Source organism: Littorina saxatilis, linkage group LG7 (assembly GCF_037325665.1).
Source record: "Littorina saxatilis isolate snail1 linkage group LG7, US_GU_Lsax_2.0, whole genome shotgun sequence".
Lineage (NCBI taxonomy): Eukaryota > Metazoa > Mollusca > Gastropoda > Littorinimorpha > Littorinidae > Littorina > Littorina saxatilis.
The window spans coordinates 935454-957624 of NC_090251.1; the positions used below are offsets into that span (position 1 = coordinate 935454).

The 22171-nt window shown below is 47.1% G+C and overlaps 1 pseudogene; it reads right to left on the minus strand.

Moving 5' to 3' along the window:
* Positions 1-8237: 8237 nt before the first annotated feature.
* Positions 8238-22171, minus strand: part of LOC138970424 (serine-rich adhesin for platelets-like) — a 101866-nt pseudogene continuing 87932 nt past the window's right edge.

A 22171-nucleotide genomic window follows, 5' to 3' on the forward strand; every position in this document is an offset into this window, starting at 1 on the left:
TTTTATTGGGTAGTCTCACATTAGTAACACTATAATATGTACTACTGTTGTTTGTAAAATATGTTTTAAACGCTTATTTAATTTTTTTTATGTATTTAAATATTTGTTGAATTTATTGTGTGTGTGTGTGTGTGTGTGTGTGTGTGTGTGTGTGTGTGTGTGTGTGTTTGTGTGTGTGTGTGTGTGTGTGTGTGTGTGTGTGCGTGTGTGTGTGTGTAAGTGTGTATGTCTGCTTATGTGAGGTTGGGTGTGTGTTAAAATGTGTTGTGCAATATGGCATGAAAATCTTTTTAGATTTGTTGTTAAAAATTACAGCTTTGTATACCATGTTTATTATTTTTTACGAAGTAATGATAGTTAAATAGTCTTTTATGTTTTTTATTTGATCGACCTTTTTAGGATTATGGAGTTTTATGCACTGCCTTTTATAGTTAACTAAATTTTTGTATTCGAAATAGTCCACTGTAGTCGGTGTAGGCCTTAAGCTTTTTTTTTAATTGTTTGTCCAGTATTTAATTTAATTCTCTATTTTTGTATGAACTCAAATGTTTAGTGTTTTTAGTATTGTCTTGTTAGCCTAAGTTCTATTTAATCAGAGTATGTTTGCGTGTGCTTATACCTAGTGATATTGTAAAGCGCATAGTGCTTTTAGTTATGCGCTATAGAAATCTCCTTAATAAATAAATAAATAAAATACTCAGGCATGAGAATGATAGAGATCTTCTGAGTTAAGATCTCAGACAATAGGAAGATATTGTCTACAGGATGCACAATTTTGACTGTTAATTCTCATGTTGCACTTTAAAGGCACTTGCCTGCAGAAGAACTTTGCGACTGATAGAACTGAACATTGTGTGCAGTCGCGCTTGCACTTAAAATGTGTTTGCCTACAGAAGAGCTTTGCGACTGATAAAAACCTAACATTTTGTGCAGTCGCATAGGTGCACAACAGACTTTTAATCTAAAGCGATATGATTTAGTCGCGCTTCCCTGTAAAGTAATAGACTGTTGTCTAACGCTTCATTTTGAAGCATGGGAGCTTGCGCTTACCCCATGCCTGAGTTATCTTTCTTATTCTTGTCGTTATTATTCAACTCGATGAAGATGTGTCTTCATGGCGATGAACACGCTTAATAATAACAATTATTTTGCAGTTGCGGTTCATGCAGTTGGTTAATTTATGTAAAGCATTTTCCTATGCAAGGCTTAGGCCTAAGGGAAGATGTTGGTTACTTCCCTTGACATTAGCTGTTGTGGAGTTGTTTAACTCACTGTGGATTCTCTTTCAGAGAATGCTGTGTCTGCAGAATTTTGGCTGTATTGTTACTTGTCTATATTTGTCATGATTATTTTGACAACTGATAGTATTACAGTCATTGCATTTTGGGTTATGCTTTGTATTATGTCATGTGTGACTTAGAAGGCATGTTGTTTATAATTGTATTTTCTTTTCTTTTTAGTGCCTTTTTCTTTACACTGCTTTCTGGTTGCTACCAGAATAATATTGCCTTTTTAATTATACCGCTTTCTGGTTGCTACCAGAATAATATTGCCTTTTTAATTATACCGCTTTCTGGTTGCTACCAGAATAATATTGCCTTTTTAATTATACTGCTTTCTGGTTGCTACCAGAATAATATTGCCTTTTAATTATACCGCTTTCTGGTTCACACCAGACATTATAGTTGCTACCAGAATAACAACCCTTTTTCACTGCTTTCTGGTTTCATATTCATAGTTTATATTTCTGGTTTGCACCAGAAATACATATTGTTTCTGGTTTTACACTAAATACATATATTGTTTCTGATTCTGGTACTGGTAGATACCAGAACTCATAGTTCCTATTTTTGGCTACTAGAATAATTCATAATTGCTATTTCTGGTTTTATGTAAGCATTGCTATTTCTTGTATTAGAGTTCTGTTTATTGTTTCTATTTTATAACTTATAGCATTGTTTCTAGTTGCTACCAGACTTAGCTAAACTGTTTTGGAACATTTCTGATTTAGATAAGCTACCTGAGTGGTTATTTTTAGTTACATTTTGCTTCAATAAAAGATAAGTTAAGATAAGTTAAAGCAACCTCTGTCTTTGGTGTCTTAATTGTATGCTCCTCTGCCTGTGCTATATATCCTTGTCCTTCCACCCGACATTCCCACATCAAAAATAAAAATTGCTCGTCTGCACGCATGAGGCAGGCTGGTAATAAGTTTTATACATGGTAAGAACGTTCTTAACCCTACACGTTTTCGATTCCGATTGTTGTTGCCTTGAAATAATAATTCGGAAACCATTCATTTACCGAACTGATGCAGTCGTATTTCAGTGTAGTCTACTATAACAGAGTCGACTTCCAAATGCTGGTCTAGCTGGTACGTTATCGGAATAACACTTGTGTTTTCTGTTTGCCGCTGGGAATTTTATACTAACTCATCATGTGGTAATGTGGTTAATAAGCTACATGCCACTAACACGGCATATGAGAAGAATCTTTGCAAGTCAAAACGAGAAGAGACCATTGTGGAAGAGACACAGCCGCTTCTATTTTTAGATCAGTGGGATTCACTGTGGCACAGGCGCCTGCGATCTGTCAGAAAAAACCACTTCTGCTTTGAGCCGCAGGAAATTTATGGTTATTTTTTTGTAAAGTGGAGAATATAAGCTACATGTCATTAATTAATTCTGAGGATGAGAGTACAATCTCGCTTTGGCAAAGGGCGTAAGAATACGCTCTGTGGAAAAGTTAGCGCACTAGCGCACTCCAAGAGTGCGCTAACAGATTTAAACGCATCGCCATTAGCCAATCAACTGGTTCCCATCAGTCATGTGACACCAGTACTTACTGACAAATGTAATTATTATACCATATATATAATTATTGTACCATATATATAATTATTATACCATATATATAATTATTATACCATATATAAAATTATTATACCATATATATGATTATTATACAGCCGCACTCGCGTAAACGAAACACGCTTAAGCAAAAAACTCGGATATCTGAAACCAAAACCAATTCCTCGCCAGACCCCCCTCTTTGTAAGACTATTTCAAATTCGGATAAGCCAAACTCTTTAAAAAAAAATAGCTAACTCAAACACGGACATTTCAAACGTGATTTTGACAGATAAGCCAAACTCTAAACACTGTAGGAGAGACTTTTGTTTTTTTTGCTTGAAAAACACGTCAGGAAGATAAACATATTTCGTCACAGCTATAATTATCCTACGGAAACGAACACGTCACCTGTTTTTGAGTATGCGGGGAAACTGATGACGTGTAGAAGAAGAGATCTTTGTGAAGAGCAAATCTACCTGAGGAATGTAGGGGAAAGGCTCCTAATATGGACCACTTTTTGTTTCATGCTGATAACTAGCTTGTTTTCTTGCGAAGAAGTTTCATTTTGTGTTTGGTAGTCTTTCTCTCTTAGGTTAACCGTTAGGCCTAATTAGAGTGAAATAGCTTTGATAGACATTCAGCAAACATTAAGTACAGAAAAAATCACAAATGGTCCATATTAGGAACCTGGGCGCCTAATATGGACCAGTGAAGCGGCCTTCACGAATCACTGTAAAAAGCCCCCTATACTTCATAATAACATGATACAACTTAGTGTGCAAGTCAGACTAATTAAAATATGCTTTAGATGTATCTGTTTCGGGTTTATGAGGGCATTATTTGAAGCACACCAGAAACTAAAGAAGCTTATCAAAACAGAGTGAAAATAAGTGAAATTATCAACTTCCACGAAACAAAGACTATTTGTTATACTTTTTTGAAATCTCGAGGGCTAGTTATAGGTTATTTCCAGCAAGCTTCTTAATGAATTAATGAAAATAGCCTTTAGCTTTTTTCTTCGATTTGTTGAAGGTGGTCCATTTTAGGGGGGACTCACACATACTTTGAGATTTTGCTATTATTTTTTGTTTGCAGTAGAAACTTGGGGTCAACACTGCTAAAATGTAACAAACTGACGGTCTTAGCTGTCATATATGGCAATTTGTGTGTGATAAAAGCTTTGGCTGTGGACAGAAACGAGTCCGTTTTAGGCGGCAAATTTAGAGTGAACCCTGCCAAAAGAGAAAAAAAGTGAAAAAGCCTAACGGTTTTGAGGTTTGTGTTTCTGCAACTGTTTTGACATGTGCAAGTTATCCAGAGAGGGTGAATACAGCCAATGAAATTGTTTTGAGCGCTCTAGCACCGTTAGTTTGTCAGAACAGGAGGTGGTCCAGATTAGGAGCCGGTCAAGGACGACTGAAAACCTTTCTTTTGAGGTCCTTGGAGCCGGTCCATATTAAGAGCCCTTCCCCAATGTGCTCATTTTGAGCGAGTGATGAAGATCAAACCACAATAAACATGCAGCGAAACAAAACATTTGCCTACAATCTATGTTTACGGAGATTTGATCTTGATTTATGACCACAGAGACAAATTGTCTAATTTTGTTTCTTTTCTTTCTTTAATGGAGAGGGTTTTATTAAACATTACATTTATTATGATTTACTTAGAATCCTTTTAACAAAAGCGTAGTTGGCTTTGAGGTATTGATAAAGCCCCACTGAAGAAAGCCCTTGTAACTTGTCACTGTTTTGATCGTATTCATTTAAACACACACACACACACACACACACACACACACACACACACACACACACACACACCACGCAGAGAGAGAGAGAGAGAGAGAGAGAGAGAGAGAGAGGGAGAGAGAGAGAGAGACAGAGAGAGAGAGAGAGAGAGAGAGAGAGAGAGAGAGAGAGAGAGAGAGAGAGAGAGAGAGAGAGAGAGAGAGAGAGAGTCTGGATGGTTTATTGATTGGGCCTTGGGCCCATTTCAATTCGGGGTGTACACATTTTCATCATTCATGCTTCATGAAAAATAATCATTGTAATATTAATCATAATAAAATAAATCATCATCATCGTAATGACAGTCGACATGACGACAGTGGAAACAGGCATTTACAACAGCAAAACGTTTGGAAAAGGACAGTAAGCATCAGCACAAAATCCAGTCTCTGTCGCACTTCACTCATGTCTCTCTGTCCTCTTTTCGTCCATCCATCCATCCATCCATCCATCCAGCCAGCCAGCCATCCATCCTTCTATCCATCTCGTGTCCCTCTGTCCTCCATCCATCTAATCAACCGTCTGACTGTCCAACCATTCATCCGTCATCCATCTATTCATCACTCCATCTATCCCTTCACATGCCCTTTCACACGCAAATCTGCAAGCAGTTATATGCATAATCGTTGCATCTCTGATAGCGAGAGAGAGAGAGAGAGAGATAGAGAAAGAGAGAGAGAGAGAGAGAGAGAGAGAGAGAGAGAGAGAGAGAGCGAGAGAGAGAGAAAGAGAGAGAGACAGAGACAGAGAAAGAGAGAGAGAGAGAGAGAAAGAGAGAGAGAGAGAGAGAGAGAGAGAGAGAGAAATATTCCAAGTGATTTTACAACTTATCCTGACAAAAACTCGCTTAAGCCGAACTGCAGGGTAATTTTTCGGGAAAGGTTTGGCTTATCCGAACTCGGATATGCACAAACTCGGATAAGCGAAACGAGTTTTCATTCCCCGGGCGAGTTCGGCTTAAGCGTGTTTGACTGTACCATATATATAATTATTATACCATATATATGATTATATACCATATATATAATTATTATCAATCAATCAATCAATGAGGCTTATATCGCGCATATTCCGTGGGTACAGTTCTAGGCGCTCAGCAGTGATGCCGTGTGAGATGAAATTTTATACGGCCAGTAATTGCAGCCATTTCGGCGCATATTTACCTTTCACGGCCTATTATTCCAAGTCACACGGGTATAGGTAGACAATTATTAACTGTGCCAAAGCAATTTTGCCAGGAAAGACCCTTTTGTCAATCGTGGGATCTTTAACGTGCACACCCAATGTAGTGTACACGGGGGGGAGTTCGGACACCGAAGAGAGTCTGCACACAAAGTTGACTCTGAAATAAATTTCCGCCGAACCTGGGATCGAACTCACGCTGACAGCGGCCAACTAAATACAAATCCAGCGCGCTACCAACTGAGCTATATCCCCTCCCCATATATATAATTATTATACCAGAACTTCAATTCTGTCTTCCCAGCTGTTGCTAAGAAACATGGTATCTGTTCTACCCACTGAGATTGGTGATACGGTTAATCGCACAGATAACAACGTTAACTTCACAGACACAAAAACAACAACATACAAGCAGGCAAACAGTTTAGACAGACACACTGACAGAGAGACAGACAGACAGGTAGACAAACAGACAGACAGACAGACAGACAGACAGACAAACAGACAGACAAGACAGGCAGACAGACAGACAGACAGACAGACAGACTGACTGACTGACAGTTAACGAGCACCAACAAGCAGGAGTCCCTCACTTTGCACAGAGATGCGTGCCACGGCCTTGACCTCTCCAAGGATGTTCTCCACCACACACTCGTACAGCCCGTCGTCTGACCCCTGAACCCGCTCCACCCGCAGCGTGCCGTCAGCCAGTTGTTGTGCCCTGTAACATGGATAGTGTGTTTCTCTGTCAACCAATCATTCAGTCTGACCCCTGAACCCGCTCCACCCGTGCCGTCAGCCAGTTGTTGGGCCCTGAAACACGGATAGTGTGTTTCTCCGTCTTCCAATTATTCAGCATGATGGCTTTCAACAAGCTACATCCGGGTAGTCAATACACGAACTCCGGAAATAACTCTGTTGGGTTTGCATGGGTTGTGACAGAGCGAATACTCTTGTTTTTCCCGAGGCAAGCTTTCTATACGTGCGCCTGGTCCACGTGTTTCAGACACACCCCTCGCTGGCGACTGGCCTGTAATGTCACGTGTTTCAGACACACCCCTCGCTGGCGACTGGCCTGTAATGTCACGTGTTTCAGACACACCCCTCGCCAGAGACTGGCCTGTAATGTCACGTGTTTCAGACACACCCCTCACTAGAGACTGGCCTGTAATGTCACGTATTTCAGACACACCCCTCACTAGAGACTGGCCTGTAATGTCACGTGTTTCAGACACACCCCTCGCTGGCGACTGGCCTGTAATGTCACGTGTTTCAGACACACCCCTCACTAGAGACTGGCCTGTAATGTCACGTGTTTCAGACACACCCCTCGCTGGCGACTGGCCTGTAATGTCACGTGTTTCAGACACACCTCTCGCTGGCGACTGGCCTGTAATGTCACTTGTTTCAGACACACCCCTCGCTGGCGACTGGCCTGTAATGTCACGTGTTTCAGACACACCATCACCATCACCAACCACAACGACGACATTCTTGACGAGGAGCTAGGGAAAGGGGACAGGACAGGGTGTAGCGTCGTGGTGACACTGTCACGACCACTGTCACACGTCTTAGGCACGGGCAACACACACCTCGCCATGGCCAGCTCACGCGTGTCTTGACAGCGTGTGCCGAGTGTTAGTTTGAAAGTAATACTGAGAGTCTAGCTGTCTGTCTCCTAAAGAAACACTTGTGTTGTGACGAGTCTTGGTCCTAACGGAAAACGAGTGTTCAAAGCCTGCGCATGACGTTGTGCGCAGTGTACAGTACAGCACTTCATTCCAGCCCCTCCAACAGCTTGCTGGACCCAGACAATTGGCAACATTAAAAGCGATTACTCCGACTATCGAGAGCAAAGGTTACAGAGCTTGAGGAGCATGAGAGAAGAGGGGGGGGGAGGGGCTGACACTTAAAGTGCAACCCGTCCACTGACTATTGCCTGTGGCCCGGCAGCCCAGTTGCTTCTTTCACAGCACACAGTAATTGTCGCATTATCATCATTGTGTCCTCAATGCGGTTATTAGGCCTATTCGTCATTCACAAATGTCGATTACCCCTAACTGACCTCGGACACTATTCTATATTTATTTTATGTGTGTGTGTGTGTGTATGTGTGTGTTTCTGAGTGTGTGTGTCAGTGTGTGTGTGTGTGTGTGTGTGTGCATGCGCGTGCGTGAGTGTGTGTGTGTGTGTGAAAACGCATGCTTGCGTATGTGTGCGTTAGTGTGTGTCAGTGTGTGTACTATTGATTGTGGTTGTCTTTTGGGAGAAACCGGATTGACAGAGTGAGACAAACCATTAGGTAGACACACACAAAGGCAGACAGAAACAAACACGCAGACACACACTCACACACACACACCCCCACACACACACACACACACACACACACACACACACCAGAACCTTGATACCCAATCCTTCAGCTGTATTTCTCAATCGATAAGAACTCGGTCACACAATACAGTTTCAGCACACTCCAAATAAACAAGAAAGAAATATAACTTAAATAAGCAGTTTACACAGTTTGCGTACATTAAACATGTGACTAAAACCCGGGCAGAAAATAGGTTCAATGTTGCGGCTGAACACTACTATTTTCACTTACAGAGTTTTTCTTTACAGTCTCACTTGGTTAACAAATAGCAATCTTGTCCTGGATGCTCTATCAACAGTGCATAGACAGTGGGACACGTTGTTTGTGAAAGACAGTGAATGACCAACAATTTGACACACAAGCATTATATTTTACTTTTTTCAAGTCATTTTTTTGGTCTCCTTAACAATTATTTGTAGTTCATTTCCAGCTCATAGCAAACACAATTTATGGCATCAAAAATATTACACCATATAAACCAGCTACTTCATGATGCAGTGGGTTCCACAATACCAACCACACACACACACACGCATGCACGTACGCACACACACAGACACACACACATTCTACCAGATAGATATGTATGTTCAAATATGTACCATAAAATGGAGCCAACAAACACAATAGTACCTATATTTCGTATCACTGGGTTTGTATCATAAACAACACAGCATACACACAACATGAGCAAGAATACACAGCACCCCCCCCCCCCCCCCCCCTTCAACAATAACCAATCTCAGGTAACAAAAAGAAGCTGCTTTACCAGTATTGCCAGTATTGCTAACTTAAAGTGTGACCAGCGAAATGTTCAGAGACAAGTGTGAAGAAGACATGTCAAGAACACTGCAAGTATTCAACAAAGCTGTCTCACTCCAACAAAGCTTTCTCACTCCAACACAGCCTTCTCACTCCAACAAAGCTTTCTCACTCCAACAAAGCTGTCTTACTCCAACAAAGCTTTCTCACTCCAACACAGCCTTCTCACTCCAACAAAGCTGTCTCACTCCAACAAAGCTGTCTCACTCAAACAAAGCTTTCTCACTCCAACAAAGCTTTCTCACTCCAACACAGCTTTCTCACTCCAATAACGCTGTCTCACTCCAACACAGCTTTCTCACTCCAATAACGCTGTCTCACTCCAACAAAGCTGTCTCACTCCAACAAAGCTGTCTCACTCCAACAAAGCTGTCTCACTCCAACAAAGCTGTCTCACTCCAACAAAGCTTTCTCACTCCAACAAAGCTGTCTCACTCCAACAAAGCTGTCTCACTCCAACACAGCTTTCTCACTCCAATAACGCTGTCTCACTCCAACAAAGCTGTCTCACTCCAACACAGCTTTCTCACTCCAATAACGTTGTCTCACTCCAACAAAGCTGCATTACAGATATAACCAGTGAACAAAGCAACATTATCCATCCCCTTACGAAATGAACATATAATTCTCCTATAGGAAAACTGCTTTGAACTGCTGTAGATTTGACGTAAGAAACCTATAGATCTCCTGTAGGAAAACTGCTTTGAATTGTTGCAGATTTGACGTAAGAAACCTATAGATCTCCTGTAGAAAAACTGCTTTGAATTGTTGCAGATTTGACGTAAGAAACCTATAGATCTCCTGTAGAAAAACTGCTTTGAATTGTTGTAGATTTGACCTAAGAAACCTGTAGATCTCAGTGGCACACGCACGCAAAGCCTGGTGTCGCTGGTTTGGCTCTTCTATGAGCCGCACGGCAGTTCTATCCCACCGCCAATTCCGCCCACCGCCAAGAGTCGTTTTTGTGAATTATATCGCATTTAGGTCCCAGGTAACATTATGAAGTTTAATACGATCAATCGGACCTATTATCAAGTTAGTGTATCAACTTTTGAACGAACTGCGCCCAGTAGTTTCCCAGCAATAAGCTGTTAAGTCGAGACAGACAGACAGACACACACACACACACACACACACACACACACACACTTAAAGTCTGCTGGACCCTAGTACTGCGTACTCGGGGATAAAATGAAACCTATAAGAATAAAATGAAACCTATAGAAATTATAAAAGGAGTGTGCTTAAAACTAAAGGAATTATTGATGAAACCTATAAGAATAGAATGAAAGTTATAGGAATCATATAGGCTTTCTTAATGCATTCATACAGGATTCCTACAGGTTCCCTATCTTATTTGCATTTTGAAATCCCTGCACGTACAACACATTTTAATCCACGTGCACAAGACAAAAACTTTCATACTGGGGGAGCGAGCCAGTCTGAAGAGTACTCGGGTCCAGCGCGAGCGTTTTTTATTTTATTCTTATAGGTTTAATTTATAACTACTTTAGGTTTTAGCACAATCCATTTATAATTCCTATAGGTTTCATTTTATTCTTATAGGTTTAATTTATAACTACTTTAGGTTTTAGCACAATCCATTTATAATTCCTATAGGTTTCATTCATAACTACTTTAGGTTTGAGCACAATCCATTTATAATTTCAGAGAACGCATAGTAGTTTCTTCGCTACCATTTTTTTAGGTTTAAAATTGCCTGAATTACTTTGCATCCCATTGGGGTGAATGTGAGATTGCTGAACCCCACGTAAGTGATGTGGGGCAGGCAACAATGTCCGTTTGTACACGTATCAAATCTACTGTCTACACTGTCAACATACATGTATCTACAGTATGTACAATTATTATAAATGTACATTGAATTCTGAATACATTATAAAATAACACACACACACACACACACACACACACACCTCTGTCTTCAATCATAAGATTAACCAGGCTCAACAGCATTACAGAAGAACTTCCATTCTCTAAATAGCAAGTGTGGCACATTACAGTACAGTCTGTTGAGGACAGTGGTTGGTCCTCGCCCTACACACTCTGCAACGCACAATAGCATGTGTACTACAGTTCACATTCTGTTTTAACATCCACCGCTGTGGCTTTCATCACACACACACACACACACACACACACACACACACACACACACACACACACACACACACACACACACACACCTCAGGCATTAGTTTATTCATATAAATTTCAAAATTTGTCCTAAAGTACTTTCTCACTCTAAATGAGCGCAGACATTTTCACTGTGGTCTCAAAACCTTCAGTTGGTATCCAGGTAGCTGCTCTTGCGAGGTTTCTTCACCGGCTTGGTTTCCCTGGTGGCACTGCTGATATGTCCGTTAGGGTCCCTTACCACACCGCCGTTTGAGTCCCTTACCACACCGCCGTGTCCGTTGGCTTCTCCGTTAGTGGAGGCCCGTGTCCGCTTGACTTCCCCTCCCGCCGTGCTGTGTGCGGTCAGTTCCCCTGTGGCCATCTTGCCGGACACTGACTGCAGCTCGCGGCGAATGGTGTCCACCAGGTCTTTGGGGGAAGCCCCGGTCTGCATGCTGGACGCGATGACGTCTCGCTCGTCAGTGCTGCCGATGTTGCGTGACGGCGGCTGGTGCTTGGGGGGCGGGGCTTCAAACAGGTCATCATCGTCGTCCCCGTTTTGTGATGGCGGCCTCTCCATCACGGACAGAACACCACCGGAGTACCTAGCGTGCGACTCCTCTCCGTTGGCGGAGGGCGGTCTTTCCGGGACGGGGACTCCAGCTGAGTCGCGACGCTGAGTGGTTGAGGCGGCTGTCAAGTGAGCGGTGGTGGTGTTTTCAGCCAGCATCTGTTCGTACGCCTCCAGGCCAGGGTACGGCGTGTAGTCGCCCTCCCTCTCCGTGCTGTAGAAACGTGAAGCGGGCTTGACACTACTGCCACTGTCTCGGTCTTTGCCGGCAGGAGGCGGCCCAGCGGTCTGCGGCGCGTTGTGTGTGCGGATGAAGATGGGCTGGCCTGGCTGCGTGGTGTAGTAACCATCTGACCCGCTGCCTGGGGCGGCCGACTCTGTGAAGGTCGTGGTCTGCGTCTTCTCTTGTTTGGGGGCTTTTGGGTCGTGTGTCTGCACACAAGACAAGCTTAATCAGCGTCTTTAAGGTACTGGTGGCTGGTTCTTGGTGGTTGTCCTGCCAAACCATCATATTCTGTCTCTTAGGAGAATGAGAGTTTTAAAAACAGATACCCTGCACTGACACCACTATTTATTTAGCAACTAGTTGTCTAACACCTTTACACATATATATTTTTAAACCGCACAGCTCACATGTACACGTGGATATGCATGTAGCATGAATACAGAAAATTACACCAGTGTTCAGGCACTTCACAGGTATTGACTTATATTCATCTGAATTTTGAAATTTGCCCTTGTGTAAGTAACTCAAACAATATTCAGAGATGTCAGACTTGGCATATGCACCCTTAGAATGACTGTCCCCGCCCCTCTGACGGGCACCCTTAGAATGACTGTCCCAACCCCTCTGACGGGCACCCTTAGAAAGACTGTCCCAACCCCTCTGACGGGCACCCTTAGAATGACTGTCCCCGCCCCTCTGACGGGCACCCTTAGAAAGACTGTCCCCGCCCCTCTGACGGGCACCCTTAGAAAGACTGTCCCAACCCCTCTGACGGGCACCCTTAGAATGACTGTCCCCGCCCCTCTGACGGGCACCCTTAGAATGACTGTCCCCGCCCCTCTGACGGGCACCCTTAGAAAGACTGTCCCCGCCCCTCTGACGGGCACCCTTAGAATGACTGTCCCCGCCCCTCTGACGGGCACCCTTAGAATGACTGTCCCCGCCCCTCTGACGGGCACCCTTAGAAAGACTGTCCCCGCCCCTCTGACGGGCACCCTTAGAATGACTGTCCCGGCCCCTCTGACGGGCACCCTTAGAATGACTGTCCCCGCCCCTCTGACGGGCACCCTTAGAAAGACTGTCCCCGCCCCTCTGACGGGCACCCTTAGAATGACTGTCCCCGCCCCTCTGACGGGCACCCTTAGAATGACTGTCCCCGCCCCTCTGACGGGCACCCTTAGAATGACTGTCCCCGCCCCTCTGACGGGCACCCTTAGAATGACTGTCCCAACCCCTCACCTGCACCTCAGGTAGCACGATGCGGGCAGACTGGTCTGAGGCTCTGTATGGACTCCAGGTGACCAGCCCGTCACGGTCATAGTCCCCGTACGTCCTCTCCACATGCAGGGGCGTGTGCAGCTTCTCTGTCAACAGTCAGGGCACAATCGTCATCATTATGTCATCACACAGGCAAGAAAGCATCGTCAATTTGTCCTCACACGGTCAAGGCACAATCTTAACTATATAAATACTGTCAACACGATGGTTTAATTTTCACAAGTTATTTCAGCTTTTGAAAATCAACACCCTGACTGCTTGCTTGGTTGAACTGAAATTGAAATTAAAATAACAATCGTAATAATGAATGTACTCACACAGTCAATGAACAATGCTAACTACACATAAACTGTCAACACAATGGCTTTTCACGAGTTATTTCATTTCCAGTTCCAGTTCCAGCCAGCCAGCAGTCGGGGTGTTGATCTTCACTAGCTGCATGTAACCAGGTGGAGGCTTGGTCTATGCAATGTCCAGTCCCAGCCAGCAGTCGGGGTGTTGATCTTCACTAGCTGCATGTAACCAGGTGGAGGCTTGGTCTGGGTGTTGATCTTCACTAGCTGCATGTAACCAGGTGGAGGCTTGGTCTGGGTGTTGATCTTCACTAGCTGCATGTAACCAGGTGGAGGCTTGGTCTATGCAATGTCCAGTCCCAGCCAGCCAGCAGTCGGGGTGTTGATCTTCACTAGCTGCATGTAACCAGGTGGAGGCTTGGTCTATGCAATGTCCAGTCCCAGCCAGCCAGCAGTCGGGGTGTTGATCTTCACTAGCTGCATGTAACCAGGTGGAGGCTTGGTCTGGGTGTTGATCTTCACTAGCTGCATGTAACCAGGTGGAGGCTTGGTCTATGCAATGTCCAGTCCCAGCCAGCAGTCGGGCTGTTGATCTTTACTAGCTGCATGTAACCAGGTGGAGGCTTGGTCTATGCAATGTCCAGTCCCAGCCAGCAGTCGGGCTGTTGATCTTCACTAGCTGCATGTAACCAGGTGGAGGCTTGGTCTGGGTGTTGATCTTCACTAGCTGCATGTAACCAGGTGGAGGCTTGGTCTGGGTGTTGATCTTCACTAGCTGCATGTAACCAGGTGGAGGCTTGGTCTATGCAATGTCCAGTCCCAGCCAGCAGTCGGGGTGTTGATCTTCACTAGCTGCATGCAACCAGGTGGAGGCTTGGTCTATGCAATGTCCAGTCCCAGCCAGCCAGCAGTCGGGCTGTTGATCTTCACTAGCTGCATGTAACCAGGTGGAGGCTTGGTCTATGCAATGTCCAGTCCCAGCCAGCCAGCAGTCGGGCTGTTGATCTTCACTAGCTGCATGTAACCAGGTGGAGGCTTGGTCTGAGACGATGAGGCAAACACGAGAAGGACTGCCCTTTATATAGGGACAGTAACACTAGCAGGTTGAAACACTGTTCTCTGTACTCGATCACCTCCAGGCCGGGGGGCCAGGCTCAGTCCTCTAGCGACAGTAACACTAGCAGGTTGAAACACTGTTCCCTGTACTCGATCACCTCCAGGCCGGGGGGCCAGGCTCAGTCCTCTAGGGACAGTAACACAAGCAGGTTGAAACACTGTTCCCTGTACTCGATCACCTCCAGGCCGGGGGGCCAGGCTCAGTCCTCTAGGGACAGTAACACTAGCAGGTTGAAACACTGTTCTCTGTACTCGATCACCTCCAGGCCGGGGGGCCAGGCTCAGTCCTCTAGGGACAGTAACACTAGCAGGTTGAAACACTGTTCTCTGTACTCACCTCCAGGCCGGGGGGCCAGGCTCAGTCCTCTAGGGACAGTAACACTAGCAGGTTGAAACACTGTTCCCTGTACTCACCTCCAGGCCGGGGGGCCAGGCTCAGTCCTCTAGGGACAGTAACACTAGCAGGTTGAAACACTGTTCCCTGTACTCGATCACCTCCAGGCCGGGGGGCCAGGCTCAGTCCTCTAGGGACAGTAACACTAGCAGGTTGAAACACTGTTCTCTGTACTCGATCACCTCCAGGCCGGGGGGCCAGGCTCAGTCCTCTAGGGACAGTAACACTAGCAGGTTGAAACACTGTTCCCTGTACTCGATCACCTCCAGGCCGGGGGGCCAGGCTCAGTCCTCTAGGGACAGTAACACTAGCAGGTTGAAACACTGTTCCCTGTACTCGATCACCTCCAGGCCGGGGGTCCAGGCTCAGTCCTCTAGGGACAGTAACACTAGCAGGTTGAAACACTGTTCCCTGTACTCACCTCCAGGCCGGGGGGCCAGGCTCAGTCCTCTAGGGACAGTAACACTAGCAGGTTGAAACACTGTTCCCTGTACTCACCTCCAGGCCGGGGGGCCAGGCTCAGTCCTCTAGTGACAGTAACACTAGCAGGTTGAAACACTGTTCCCTGTACTCACCTCCAGGCCGGGGGGCCAGGCTCAGTCCTCTAGGGACAGTAACACTAGCAGGTTGAAACACTGTTCCCTGTACTCACCTCCAGGCCGGGGGGCCAGGCTCAGTCCTCTAGCGACAGTAACACTAGCAGGTTGAAACACTGTTCCCTGTACTCACCTCCAGGCCGGGGGGCCAGGCTCAGTCCTCTAGGGACAGTAACACTAGCAGGTTGAAACACTGTTCCCTGTACTCGATCACCTCCAGGCCGGGGGTCCAGGCTCAGTCCTCTAGGGACAGTAACACTAGCAGGTTGAAACACTGTTCCCTGTACTCGATCACCTCCAGGCCGGGGGGCCAGGCTCAGTCCTCTAGGGACAGTAACACTAGCAGGTTGAAACACTGTTCCCTGTACTCGATCACCTCCAGGCCGGGGGGCCAGGCTCAGTCCTCTAGCGACAGTAACACTAGCAGGTTGAAACACTGTTCCCTGTACTCACCTCCAGGCCGGGGGGCCAGGCTCAGTCCTCTAGGGACAGTAACACTAGCAGGTTGAAACACTGTTCCCTGTACTCGATCACCTCCAGGCCGGGGGGCCAGGCTCAGTCCTCTAGGGACAGTAACACTAGCAGGTTGAAACACTGTTCCCTGTACTCGATCACCTCCAGGCCGGGGGGCCAGGCTCAGTCCTCTAGCGACAGTAACACTAGCAGGTTGAAACACTGTTCCCTGTACTCACCTCCAGGCCGGGGGGCCAGGCTCAGTCCTCTAGGGACAGTAACACTAGCAGGTTGAAACACTGTTCCCTGTACTCGATCACCTCCAGGCCGGGGGGCCAGGCTCAGTCCTCTAGTGACAGTAACACTAGCAGGTTGAAACACTGTTCCCTGTACTCGATCACCTCCAGGCCGGGGGGCCAGGCTCAGTCCTCTAGGGACAGTAACACTAGCAGGTTGAAACACTGTTCCCTGTACTCGATCACCTCCAGGCCGGGGGGCCAGGCTCAGTCCTCTAGGGACAGTAACACTAGCAGGTTGAAACACTGTTCCCTGTACTCGATCACCTCCAGGCCGGGGGGCCAGGCTCAGTCCTCTAGGGACAGTAACACTAGCAGGTTGAAACACTGTTCCCTGTACTCGATCACCTCCAGGCCGGGGGGCCAGGCTCAGTCCTCTAGTGACAGTAACACAAGCAGGTTGAAACACTGTTCCCTGTACTCGATCACCTCCAGGCCGGGGGGCCAGGCTCAGTCCTCTAGGGACAGTAACACTAGCAGGTTGAAACACTGTTCCCTGTACTCGATCACCTCCAGGCCGGGGGGCCAGGCTCAGTCCTCTAGTGACAGTAACACTAGCAGGTTGAAACACTGTTCCCTGTACTCGATCACCTCCAGGCCGGGGGGCCAGGCTCAGTCCTCTAGGGACAGTAACACTAGCAGGTTGAAACACTGTTCTCTGTACTCGATCACCTCCAGGCCGGGGGGCCAGGCTCAGTCCTCTAGGGACAGTAACACTAGCAGGTTGAAACACTGTTCCCTGTACTCACCTCCAGGCCGGGGGGCCAGGCTCAGTCCTCTAGGGACAGTAACACTAGCAGGTTGAAACACTGTTCTCTGTACTCGATCACCTCCAGGCCGGGGGGCCAGGCTCAGTCCTCTAGCGACAGTAACACTAGCAGGTTGAAACACTGTTCCCTGTACTCGATCACCTCCAGGCCGGGGGGCCAGGCTCAGTCCTCTAGGGACAGTAACACTAGCAGGTTGAAACACTGTTCCCTGTACTCGATCACCTCCAGGCCGGGGGGCCAGGCTCAGTCCTCTAGCGACAGTAACACTAGCAGGTTGAAACACTGTTCTCTGTACTCGATCACCTCCAGGCCGGGGGGCCAGGCTCAGTCCTCTAGGGACAGTAACACTAGCAGGTTGAAACACTGTTCCCTGTACTCGATCACCTCCAGGCCGGGGGGCCAGGCTCAGTCCTCTAGTGACAGTAACACTAGCAGGTTGAAACACTGTTCCCTGTACTCGATCACCTCCAGGCCGGGGGGCCAGGCTCAGTCCTCTAGGGACAGTAACACTAGCAGGTTGAAACACTGTTCCCTGTACTCGATCACCTCCAGGCCGGGGGGCCAGGCTCAGTCCTCTAGGGACAGTAACACTAGCAGGTTGAAACACTGTTCCCTGTACTCGATCACCTCCAGGCCGGGGGGCCAGGCTCAGTCCTCTAGTGACAGTAACACTAGCAGGTTGAAACACTGTTCCCTGTACTCGATCACCTCCAGGCCGGGGGGCCAGGCTCAGTCCTCTAGGGACAGTAACACTAGCAGGTTGAAACACTGTTCCCTGTACTCGATCACCTCCAGGCCGGGGGGCCAGGCTCAGTCCTCTAGGGACAGTAACACTAGCAGGTTGAAAAACTGTTCCCTGTACTCGATCACCTCCAGGCCGGGGGGCCAGGCTCAGTCCTCTAGGGACAGTAACACTAGCAGGTTGAAACACTGTTCCCTGTACTCGATCACCTCCAGGCCGGGGGGCCAGGCTCAGTCCTCTAGTGACAGTAACACAAGCAGGTTGAAACACTGTTCTCTGTACTCGATCACCTCCAGGCCGGGGGGCCAGGCTCAGTCCTCTAGCGACAGTAACACTAGCAGGTTGAAACACTGTTCCCTGTACTCGATCACCTCCAGGCCGGGGGGCCAGGCTCAGTCCTCTAGTGACAGTAACACTAGCAGGTTGAAACACTGTTCCCTGTACTCGATCACCTCCAGGCCGGGGGGCCAGGCTCAGTCCTCTAGGGACAGTAACACTAGCAGGTTGAAACACTGTTCTCTGTACTCGATCACCTCCAGGCCGGGGGGCCAGGCTCAGTCCTCTAGGGACAGTAACACTAGCAGGTTGAAACACTGTTCCCTGTACTCACCTCCAGGCCGGGGGGCCAGGCTCAGTCCTCTAGGGACAGTAACACTAGCAGGTTGAAACACTGTTCTCTGTACTCACCTCCAGGCCGGGGGGCCAGGCTCAGTCCTCTAGGGACAGTAACACTAGCAGGTTGAAACACTGTTCCCTGTACTCGATCACCTCCAGGCCGGGGGGCCAGGCTCAGTCCTCTAGGGACAGTAACACTAGCAGGTTGAAACACTGTTCCCTGTACTCGATCACCTCCAGGCCGGGGGGCCAGGCTCAGTCCTCTAGGGACAGTAACACTAGCAGGTTGAAACACTGTTCCCTGTACTCGATCACCTCCAGGCCGGGGGGCCAGGCTCAGTCCTCTAGGGACAGTAACACTAGCAGGTTGAAACACTGTTCCCTGTACTCGATCACCTCCAGGCCGGGGGGCCAGGCTCAGTCCTCTAGTGACAGTAACACTAGCAGGTTGAAACACTGTTCCCTGTACTCGATCACCTCCAGGCCGGGGGGCCAGGCTCAGTCCTCTAGGGACAGTAACACTAGCAGGTTGAAACACTGTTCCCTGTACTCGATCACCTCCAGGCCGGGGGGCCAGGCTCAGTCCTCTAGCGACAGTAACACTAGCAGGTTGAAACACTGTTCCCTGTACTCGATCACCTCCAGGCCGGGGGGCCAGGCTCAGTCCTCTAGGGACAGTAACACAAGCAGGTTGAAACACTGTTCCCTGTACTCGATCACCTCCAGGCCGGGGGGGCCAGGCTCAGTCCTCTAGGGACAGTAACACTAGCAGGTTGAAACACTGTTCCCTGTACTCACTTCCAGGCCGGGGGGCCAGGCTCAGTCCTCTAGGGACAGTAACACTAGCAGGTTGAAACACTGTTCCCTGTACTCGATCACCTCCAGGCCGGGGGGGCCAGGCTCAGTCCTCTAGGGACAGTAACACTAGCAGGTTGAAACACTGTTCTCTGTACTCACCTCCAGGCCGGGGGGCCAGGCTCAGTCCTCTAGGGACAGTAACACTAGCAGGTTGAAACACTGTTCCCTGTACTCGATCACCTCCAGGCCGGGGGGCCAGGCTCAGTCCTCTAGGGACAGTAACACTAGCAGGTTGAAACACTGTTCCCTGTACTCGATCACCTCCAGGCCGGGGGGCCAGGCTCAGTCCTCTAGCGACAGTAACACTAGCAGGTTGAAACACTGTTCCCTGTACTCACCTCCAGGCCGGGGGGCCAGGCTCAGTCCTCTAGCGACAGTAACACTAGCAGGTTGAAACACTGTTCCCTGTACTCGATCACCTCCAGGCCGGGGGGCCAGGCTCAGTCCTCTAGGGACAGTAACACTAGCAGGTTGAAACACTGTTCTCTGTACTCACCTCCAGGCCGGGGGGCCAGGCTCAGTCCTCGCACCTCCTCCACCTCCGTCACGGCTCCTCCCCGCCCTCTGGCAAACAACACACACAACAATTAAAACATAGCCTCAAAACCATCTGAGAAAAGGAGAATTTGTTACACTTTTGCCCAAACATGACCCTGCTGCGACCTTGACATTCTAAGAGGGTCAACCAAGCTTGCCTCAGGTCATAAAGTTATCAAACCCTAGAAGACGTTGAAGTTTCGAAGCTGCAGCTTTCAAAATGTTGAAATAAATGATAGTTTCCCTTTTTTCGATCGGAACTCCACCCCACCTTGATATGGGTCAACAAAGCCTGCAGTATGTCTGGAAGACATCAAACCTTAGAAGTCAGCAAAGTTTCAAAGCACTAGCTTCAAGGACATCGGAGTAAAGGTCAAGGTGACAGAGCACTCACTGTGTGTGCTGAGCGACATCCTCCGTGTCTCGCTTGCTGGGGGAGGCCGGGGCCACGCGGTTCCTGCATAAAAACAACACACAGTTCAAATCACACTATACACAACTCCATCACAATTCATCTGTCACAAAGTTCACGTCTGTTCTGCTACACGATGATCGTAAGCTTCTGCAATACATGTGAGAGTTGGATCATTGTTAAAATACATGTGAGAGTTGGATCATTGTTAAAACAGTTTTCATTCACTGCAGCGAACATTTCACATCTGTACAGTGGAACACATCTGTCAACATCCCCTGATTAAAGACCGAACATTTCACATCTGTACAGCGGAACACATCTGTCAACATCCCCTGATTAAAGACCGAACATTATTTCACATCTGTACAGGGGAACACATCTGTCAACATCCCCTGATTAAAGACCGAACATTTCACATCTGTACAGGGGAACACATCTGTCAACATCCCCTGATTAAAGACCGAACATTATTTCACATCTGTACAGGGGAACACATCTGTCAACATCCCCTGATTAAAGACCGAACATTTCACATCTGTACAGCGGAACACATCTGTCAACATCCCCTGATTAAAGACCGAACATTATTTCACATCTGTACAGTGGAACACATCTGTCAACATCCCCTGATTTAAGACCGAACATTTCACATCTGTACAGCGGAACACATCTGTCAACATCCCCTGATTAAAGACCGAATTTTCACACATTTTTGAAGTTTGTAAACTGTGCACTGTACTGATTCTTCTCTTCTCAGAATGAGGCAGATATTGTCTTTTATTTATTCTGTTGTATGAACACAACACAGGCCATACCAAAACAAGAGTTAGTTCTGAACTTTTACTGTACTTACAAAGAAAATGATTACAAACAAGAAGTTCTGAAATGGTTATTCTAGTACATCCAAAACAAGTGGCCTCTAAACAATGTCTAGTCACGATCATCCAACATGCAACATAAAACTTACGGGAGGCACCCGATGTTCCCCCAGGTCTATGTTCCCCCAGGTCTATGTTCCCCCAGGTCTAATATGTTATGTCATATGTCATGTCATGTCATGTGTCATGTCATGTCACATGACATATTTTGGCAAATAACATTTCTGTATTGGGGGAACTTTGAAATTTCTAGAAATCTGAAATGGGGTAAACTCTGTGTGGGGTGTGTACTTGGGTGTGTACTTTTCCCGCCAACAATGTCTCCAAACTGCCCGTCATTTCCCAAAAAGCCAAAAAGCGGTAGGCCTACAGGGCGCCTACAGAAGTTACTGCATTCCGTTGCAATACGCAACGGATCTATTCTTTTATTCATCCTGTCTCCTGGCCTGTTTGTTGGTAGCTAGTCTACTGACAAAGCTTGGGTTTTCAGTGGAAGGAGCTGACTACTCTTTCTGCAAGTACATTATATAGAGCCTTACTTATAGAGAAATTCAGGTTATAAGGGCTATAGAAGCCCAAGACGGTCAATCTGAAGCTTAGGCACTTCCACTTATTGCCAAGCGGCAAGCAAGCAGATTTCTCTGTTCAAAATGGATGAAGCGCATCTTGTAAGAACTAGGTGACAGAGGGGGGAATATTTTGATTTTCAGAAGCTTCCGTTTTCATAAACACCAGAACAGAGGTGATAATACTCATTGGCGCTGCTCGAACAAGAATTGTAGAGCAAAGTTGACTACCAATATTGTCGAATTGGCGGACGGTGTGGAAAACAACATCCGAGTTTTACGGCTGAACAACACTGTCACCCCATGGAAACTGAGCGGATTGAAAGAGGCATCATGAGACAACGTCTTGTCGATGAGGTGATGCATGATCCATCCCAGCCATCGTTTTGTGTGTACAATGCTGAG